Here is a 9,706-nt window from a genome sequence, read left to right as displayed (position 1 = left end):
GTCTTCCCATTGAAATACTCTAGTATATATTTTTCTGCTGAATTCATCTTCATTCCAGTATTGAGAAAGACAAATAAAATACTACTTTGAGTATACACTGTACTTTGCCATCATCTGAATCTTTTGTGTCTGTGACACTTACTGAGTTGACCCGTTTCATAGGGTGTTAAAATGGTCAGCCCAGAAAACATGTACATACAAGTAACAATATAAAGACAGGCAGGTTGTGTTTCTTTATTTAGGAACACACATACAGTAACAACAACAACAAAATGTAACAACAAGAAAATTAGGACATGAATTTGAAAGGGAGCAAGTCTGGGGAGAAGGCCAGTATGGTACATGGAAGGATTTGGAGGGAGGAAAGGGAAAATGACATGATTATATTATAATCTGAATTAAAAAAATATAATCTGGCAACTGTGGCCACACACTAACACAGATAGAGAAACAAGTCTAATTATTCTATTGTTACAGCAGATAATTATTTATGATCAAATTATAGATTATAAAGGGGTAATTATTCCTAATGGTCTCCAAGAGCTATCATTTTCTTTAATTTGAATGCGGTAGGAGCTGAGTGAGGTGGCTGATTAAGAAGGGGCTTAGTAATGCATTCCAAATTCCAGTAATTCATTCTGAAGACTAATAATGATGGTATGCTAACTAACTCCCCTGTGAGAGCCTCAAATCTTCAAATAAGCTAACGGGGTATTATGCTCTTTTTTGTCTTATAATTTGGAGTAATTTTTTTTAGATAAATACTCATAGTTTAAGGTGTAAACACCAACAGATAAAGAGGGCTGGGGTTTGCAATTTTTTTCTCTTTTCTTCTTTCAAACTAGAAGATTTAAGATTTTAGAATGGCTTATCTGATGAATAAGTTTCACTCTGAACAATCAGAAGAATATCGACAAAACTGTATTCTATAAACATTTTTATAAAATAATTCTCCTTCAATTAAGTCTTTTTTTTAATTGATAGTGCTAGAGGCAGGAATTATAATGAAAATGGGAAGTCTATGGTCTAAGTTAATCACACTAAAGTTATTTGATTGTATGTCAAACATTTGCTCCAAATTAGTTCTTTTGTTAGTAATAAGTTTTATTTTGAATTGTATAATTTAGCCTATTTTTTCCATCTAGAAACTGTTTTATGTGTTTAGGGCCTTATAAAATGTTTTTCTTGGGACTCAAAGAAGTTTGTGAAAGGCTATAATGTATGCTTTTTTTCAATGATCTAATAGTTTATCAGATGCTAAATGCCATTGTATAAGATTTTTCTTTTAAATGTTAAGGGGTTGGTTGGCAGGAATGCAAGCCAATTCCTGAACCATTCAGGTGGTCAAAGTGAGTAGAATGTGACTGAGAAAGTGGTCAGAGCACTCTATTAGCTTTCCCCAAGAGGAGAGACCTAAGGCTTGTTCTACATAAGTTCAAGAAGTAGTCAGATTGGCTGCCATTTGAGGGGGAGGGGGAAGGAGAGGGAGGGGGATGGGGGAAAGGGAAGAGGGGGAGGGGAGGGAGAAGGAGAGGGAGAGGGGGAAGGAAAGGGAGAGGGAGAGGGAGAGAGGGAGAGGAAGCTGTGGTTAGAATGTCACTCATCTAAGGACAGAACCCTCAGCATGATTGCTAGGAATTTTGTGGTGAAATTTATTTAGCAGTTGTACTTGTCTCATTTAATGTATTAAGGGACAATATTTTTTAATGAAGTGGAAGTAAACAAGTCTTGACACTCATTTGTACTGAATATATGTGGTGTTGGAGTACATGGACATGTATTTTTAAGGATTCATTCAGCCATATCTCTCTTACTTTAGATAATGTTCATTGTTTGCTATAACTAGTCACGTAATTTAATTTATCATAATTATATTGTTCTGGCCCCTTTATATGTATATGTATATGTATATGTATATGTATATATATATATATATATATATAGAGAGAGAGAGATGATACAGATGCATAGAGATATATAGATAAATATAGATAGTTTTGCCTGGAGGACTACTTGAAGATTTCATAAAGGCTCCTACAAAACAGAAGGATATGGACAAAGTAGAAAAGAAGTTGGGAGGAAGTGAAGAACTGAGAGGGAAGGAGAGAGTGTGAGCACGCACGCAGGTGCGCATGAGAGAGAGATTGATTTTCTTCTGACTGCAGGTATTTGTAGTCACAAGCAGCTCTTAATACCTGTCGAGTGTCCAGGTTAACAAACATAGTGTTCTTTACGTTTTATTTTCTGTTTCCTGATGGTTCAGGTGCACAGAAGGATATTGGAACTCTAAAATTCTCTTAAAGGGCAGTTAGGAAAACAACAACCATACTTTGGTCTTTGAATTTTTTCTTAGGGAAGTAACTGATATCAGCCAAAATCAACCATTTAGGACTTTCCATGACCAAGAAATAACATTTTCACTACAGGTGCGCAGCTTGGCGCCTGCTGGTTACAGCAGCTGATACTACCTTAGAATGTCTTTTGTGTGCAGATTCATGATTGAATAAAGACTGTTTTGCATGAAGTAGGAGCCCAGGATCAAAAGAAGCAGGTGTCTAAGCTCTGTAAATTAGCAAGGGAATAAAGAACAATGCTTTAATTTGAATCCACCTGAACTCTAAAGCTGTAGTCCCTATCCCACACACCTCAAAGTGTGTGTTTGCTCTTACGTAGGGAGAAAAAATAGAGGATTAAATAATGTCATCCCTGGCTGCTGCAGTCTATGCTTATTTACTTGTTAGAACAAATATTTACAGCCATTTCCCCTTCCCATTCAGTTTTTCCTGTCTTCTCCAAGCATGGAGGTCTTTGTTAGAGTGAATTATATCTTCATTTTTAAAGAATCTGAGTATTTGGTCATATTAGGTTGTGAATTGATGTGTGATACATTTATTTAGGAATATTGGGCAATATTGGAATAGATCTGCTTTCTACCATAATATGACAGCCATCAACTTTCTCAAAATGGCCAGGGGAAATCCCAGCCTTTGTCTACTTTTGCTGTTTACTGTTTTAGCAGCAGGAGAAACAGCAAATGTGGGAGGCCACTAGCAACTTCCTATTTAATGCGGCAATAACTTCTTTGTGAAAACAATCCTCTCATGAATAGAAACGAAACAAGGTATTGGAAAAAAACAAAAAACAAAAACAGAAAATTCTTTTGTTCGTCTGTCAGGTGTAATAGCAAAAGGCTCATTTCTATTTCTGTTCCTTGTGTTCTCAGCCCTGAGTTTTCCAATAAGATGTGAAGTATCACATTTCTGCCGAGATGAGACACGTGCCACTCACTCTAGCATACTGTTCCAGCCTCTCTGTCTCGTCGTGTGTGAAACTTTGCATGGTCACGCCACTTTGCTTTTTTATCAAGCTGCTTCTGAGGGGTGGGAGGTATGTGATAAAAGCTGAACACTCTATGGATGGAAATAATAAAACTATGAAATATGTTATTTTGTCAAAAACGTCAATGGCATAGATACTGATAGAACCACGATAGAAAAGGAAAGACCGTCCTCCTTAAAATATATCATTTTACTCTGAACTTGAATTTGGTTTCCTGATGATAAAAGGGGGTCACCAGTACCAGGGTTGCTAGGTAGTCTCTTTAAAACCCAGGGGAATGTTATACAGTGAGTACTTATCTTTGGCACCTGTAGTTGCCACTACTGATGGACTCCATTGAGTACTGACAACAGAAGCTTGTGCTGACGAGTCAATGCACAGCTTCCACGGATGCCTTTGTTGCTGTCCGGTTCACACAGAGCTCGCTGACAAAATCCTGGGGTGGGATATCTGTTAACATCCTGACTATGGTTGCTCATCTTCTTTAATATTTCATTTCTTGAAATGTTTAAAAGATATCCATTTTTTTTCTTGACCTATTCACCGTTGTTCACTGAATTTTCGAGTTTGTTTCATGGCATGTCGTATTTCTTATGCTCATGCTTTCTTTCTGAAGATTACATTTTGTTGTGGTACCTATTTTAATACTTGTTTCAAGAATAATTCAATGCTCACATATCTGAAATTGGTTTTATGCTATCTTTATGTTTGGTGAATATTTTGGTTAGGCAGAGAGTGTGGGGTGTATAAGATTTTTTTCTGTAGCTTGATAGAAGACCTGATTCATTTCTGCTAATCATACTATCACTGAGAATTCAGCTTACACTCTGATTCACAATCCCATGTAGATGACTTGTACCTGATTTATTATTTCCTGTAATTTGTTTTTAAGAACATTTCATTTCAGAAGTTTAGGGGGTCAAGGGAATCAGGAGAACACAGTCCACAGACTTCAACTAAGCGAAGCTCATAGGGGCTCATAGACACCGAAGCTGTGATCCTGGAGCTTGCGTGGTCTGCGGCTAGGTGCTCTGCATATGTTATGGTCGTGTAGCTTGGTACTCTGATGGGACTCCTAACAGTGGGAACGGAGGTGTCTTTGACTCTTTTGCCTGCTCTTGGGATCCTTTTCCTCCTACTGGGTTGCCTTCCAGCCCTGATATGAGGGTTTATTTGATGGATATTCCTGGGAAGCCTGTTCTTTTCTGAAGGAAAACAGAGGAGGAGTCGTTCTGGGGTGATGGAGGTGGGAAGAGGTTAAAGGAGCAGAGGGAGGAAAAAATTCAATGTATTACAAGCAAAAAATTAAAAAAAAAACTATTTTATCTTTGTATTATTATAGAATTTAATGAAACTATATGTATATTTCATTATTATTATTATTATTTAATTTTTACCTTAATCTTTTCTATTTGTTTGTTGTTTGCCTATGTTTGATAATTTTCATTTTTTCTCAAAAATTCTCGTCTAAGTAAACACTGACTTAATTAATTTACTAAGTGAATTCTCCTTATAGAGTAAGACTTTGTCTAAAATAAAGCAAAAGGAAATAAACCACAAGAGACTTAGGGTTCATCTGAAGTTCTTGTCCTCCAGTCAGTCATTTCTCTTTCCTCTGGAGTCATCTTGCTGGATAACCCTGCCCTCTGTGATTTGTGCAGCTGTAGCAGTGAGGGTGAAGGATAAGATACCACTGGCTGTAGCCAACTCCCAGCTCCTTAGCTTCTTAACCCAGTGGAATCTGGTTTTACTTCCCTTGACAGAGGCAAGTGCTTGTCATCTCAGGCAGGAGTCCTTCCTGAGTAAGAAGCTCTCCGTGAGAGGTTACACAGCTTCTCATCACTGCCACGAGAGTTTAGGAGATAAATAACGCAGTGGAGGTGTTGTGCTTGTGCCATGCCTAGAAGTAGTATATTTCTACTCATACTCCACCGAGGAGAACTAATCATCTGGCCCTAGGTGCCATGTGCTTCTCTTGTATTCCAAAATAAAAAAGGATAATGGAATGATTTTATAAATCTGTAGACTTGTTCTTGCCACAGTGTTTAAATCAAGTACTTCCTGATGCTCAGTTGTCCAGTGTGTTTATGAACAAAAAGATGTGCCGTTTATTTCCCAGGACTGACTCACATTTCCTCTGTCAGTGCTGTCCTGCCAGCGTGGAAAGGCTGGCTGCAAGCTCTCTGATGGTGGGCGAGGTAAGTGATTGGCAGGCTCTGCTCAAAGCTAAGCAGCCTCTACTTTGGAAGCCGTTTAATCTCAGGCTGTTTCACTCAGCCACGTTATTCAGAGGCTTCCGGAAGTAGACTCACAGACATGATGGTCAGAAGGGGAGCTGACTCAGCCTGCGTAGAAAGAACTCCTCAATGTACTGAGCCATGCCTTAGGTCCTCTCCCCGGCTCTGGCTGCATCTCTCAGTTCTCCTCTCTCCTGGACCTGCCACATCTCTGCACTCTGATTTGCATAACACTTTAGACATAGCCATCAATAGTTTTCAGAAACTCATAATCTATTTGACTAATACATTTTGACATTATATCCATTTCCCCATATGCCTTTTTGTTTGTTTGTTTTGTTTTTGTTGTTTTGAGACAGGGTTTCTCTGAATAGCCCTGGCTGTCCTGGAACTCACTCTGTATGTAGACCAGGCTGGCCTCAAACTCAGAAATCCACCTGTCTCTGCCTCCTGAGTGCTGGGATTAAAGTCGTGCACCACTACTGCCCAGCTCCCATATGCCTTTTAAGCTACAATTTATATTCTGTTGTTTTTGTTGTTTTAAATTCTTCTTTCATACATTATCTCCCGACCACAGTTTCCCTTCCCTCCACTCTTGTTGGTCGTCTCCACACCTCCCAATTTCTCCAGATCCACTCTTCCTTTGTTTCCCTTAAAAAAGAAAAAAAAAAAAAAACAGACTTCTGAGAGATATCAACCAAACTCTCATATCAAAGCTGGATTTCAGCTGGGCAGTTGTGGCACAGGCCTGTAATCCCAGCACTCTGGGAGGCAGAGAGAGACGAATGTCTGAGTTCGAGGCCAACTTGGTCTACAGAGTGAGTTCCAGGGCAGCCAGGGATACACAGAGAAACCCTGTCTCGAAAAAAACAAACCCAAAAAGTCAAAATAAAAAAAACAAACAAAAAAAAAAAACAAAAACAAAAAAAAACCCCAAAAAACTGAAAAACTGGATTTTAAATAGAATGAGTACAAGTATATTTTCATCTATATGCTTAACTGAAAGCTGTTTTCAGTTAGCAGTATATCAATTGCCATGGCTACATAACACTGTTCTATACCAATAATAATCTAAACAAGTTTTAGGATATAAACATACTCTGTTTATACCACAATTTGCCTACTAAGCTCTTTTAGGTGACTATTCAAGTTTTCAGCAAGGACATAGGGATAGCAAATAAATCATGTGTATAACATCTGAGCTCTGGGCAATTAACTTAATCCATCACTGATGAAGCTAAAAGAGGACAACAAAGCATTGACCTTTGGGAATTCATTGCCTTTTGATCAAGCATTCCAAGCCCCCTCATTTACAGAATTCATGCACACATCTGTCTTATAGGCACACCGTTCCAAAACCTGAGATCATTTTCCCTTCCATATCTCTGTGTTTAAGCAACTTTCTGTTCCCTCTGCATTACTCCTACTGTGTGTCTGCCTACGGGAAAAGGAGCAAGTGTAAGAGCCACACATTGTGAGTGTGACATAGAACACTGAGGGCACGTTTCTGGCTGAGAAGAGTGCTAGAGACTTTGATAAGAAAACTGAAGGGACAAGTTATGGAAAGAGTAGATAGGGGGAAAAACTTAGGTGATAAATGTTGTAATTAGCTAAATGGATAACCTTGTCTGTAAAAAGGCAGACATAACATATTGGAGAATCAGGTTCTAAAGTTATGAGATGAAAGAAAAGTTGAGTTTAACTGGTAGATAGATTTTCTAGCTATATACCTGTCTTTTCTGTGAATTAAGAACAAAACACTGATAATGAAGAACTGCTTATATTTTGAGTCTTATTCTCTTTGTCATCTGTTCTTCTCCTGAGTTTTATGTTTGAGAGTACACTGTCACTTGCTAAATGAAACAGTCATTTACTGCTCTTCAGCTCTACAAGTGTTTTGGTTGAGACCCATTCAAGTAGTCATTGTGTCGTGTTTTGTCTCCCACATCTGAAGTCACAGCATCCTCCATGGATTTATTTCTTCCTTTGTGAAGTGAATGATCCAGTCTAGCAGAACTGATGGGCTCCAGCTTCAGTCAGAGATCTTGCCTCAAACAATAAAGCCAAGGGCTATTGAGGAAGAAAATCAGAGTAGACCTTTGGGTTTGACATGTATGCATATATACAGGGACCTTGCACTTGCCCCACCACCTCACACACACACAAAGTGATAAAAGCATTTAAAATTTTCAACTGGAAATGTCATGATATCATTTTAGTGGAGTTTTGCTTTGAGAAGTGCTAAGAAATATCAAGACATATTCTTTTTAGTCCAGGCTGTCTCTTTCTTCTGCCTCAGTCTCCCAAGTAGTGGTACTTAGGTTTTTTTTGTCACCATGCCTACCTACCTAGTGGATAGCTTTGATGCCAAAATTCATAATGCAAAGTTTACATTCAAAATTTTCATTTGTAAAAGAATGAATAAGCAAATGACTAAATAACCCCATCTCCTTCCAAAGGAAAAAGACCCAATGACATCTCTTTGGAGTTTGTTTCAGTAGATTTTCCATTTTTCTGCTGGGATATGATGTCGAATAAGGATGGCTCACAAATGTAAGAGGAACAAAGGGAACAAACTTGTTTACCTGTCTGTAAGACAGAAAAGTAAGTCAGGAGCAAGGCCTTGCCAGGCTAGCTCACAGGCCAGGCAGAAATGTGGGTAGGCTAGGCATTTCCTTCCTGTGTGAAAGTCTGAATGTAAGCACTTAGGGTAGCTGGTGCCACTGAGGAGCATTCTGTGATCCAGACCCTGCTCTACTCTGCTTTCCTTAGGAACCAAAAATGAACACAAGCTAACCCATCTGAAAGTTAAGAAGCAGAATAAAGAGGAGAAAGTGGGCTTACAGAGTTTCTTCTTCTGACAACAATTGAAAGTTGTATAGGATGTGTCACAAGTTTTATATCCTATGACCAGAACTGACTTTAGACTGTACCTAGATATATGGTCACTGTCGAAAGGTGTTTTGGGTTTTGGTTCTTATTCCAAATATTCATGGATCCAACTAAATGTAATGTCAGCTTATTATGTAAGGAGTAGAGAACAAACCTTTGGAGACAACTAGTAATTTTTGCTATAAAAGAATATTTTACTTATTCAGGAACATGAAATATAAATGAAGAATATGATAAAATCTCATGTAGATTGAATGCTAAATTTTCCTTGTAATTGTGCTTACTCATTTGTACATTTAAGCCACCTTTGAATATTTGGAATAAAAATCATCTTAATTAAAAAAAAACATGACAAAGTCAATTACTTTAAATAACACAGTAAGAAAAAATAAAAGTTATAAAAGAATGTAGCTGTACAATCCCACTAAAATCAGGGACTAGACAGGGCTGCCCCCTTTCTCCTTATCTTTTCAATATTGTACTTGAGGTACTAGCTCGGGCAATTCGACAACATAAGGAGGTCAAAGGGATACAAATTGGAAAGGAAGAAGTCAAACTATCATTATTTGCAGATGACATGATAGTCTACCTAAGTGACCCAAAAAAAATCCACTAGAGAATTCCTACAGCTGATAAACAACTTCAGCAACGTGGCAGGTTATAAGATCAACTCAAGCAAATCAGTGGCCTTCCTATACTCAAAGGATAAGCTGGCTGAGAAAGAAATTAGGGAAATGACCCCATTCACAATAGCCACAAACAGTATAAAGTATCTTGGGGTGACTCTTACCAAACATGTGAAAGATCTGTATGACAAGAACTTCAAGACCCTGAAGAAGGAAATGGAAGAAGACCTCAAAAAATGGGAAAACCTCCCATGCTCATGGATCGGCAGGATCAATATAGTTAAAATGGCCATTTTGCCAAAAGCAATATACAGATTCAATGCAATACCCATCAAAATCCCAACTCAATTCTTCACAGAGTTAGAAAGAGCAATTATCAAATTCATCTGGAATAACAAAAAACCCAGGATAGCTAAAACTATTCTCAGCAACAAAAGAAATTCTGGGGGAATCAGTATCCCTGACCTCAAGCAATACTACAGAGCAATAGTGTTAAAAACTGCATGGTATTGGTACAGTGACAGGCAGGCAGAGCAATGGAACAGGATTGAAGATCCAGAAATGAACCCACACACCTATGGCCACTTGATCCTCGACAAAGGGGCTGAAAAC

The sequence above is a fragment of the Apodemus sylvaticus genome, chromosome 2 (genome assembly GCF_947179515.1).
Source record: "Apodemus sylvaticus chromosome 2, mApoSyl1.1, whole genome shotgun sequence".
NCBI lineage: Eukaryota > Metazoa > Chordata > Mammalia > Rodentia > Muridae > Apodemus > Apodemus sylvaticus.
The sequence above is the reverse complement of the archived record's forward strand: the minus strand, read 5'-3'. Positions refer to the sequence as shown.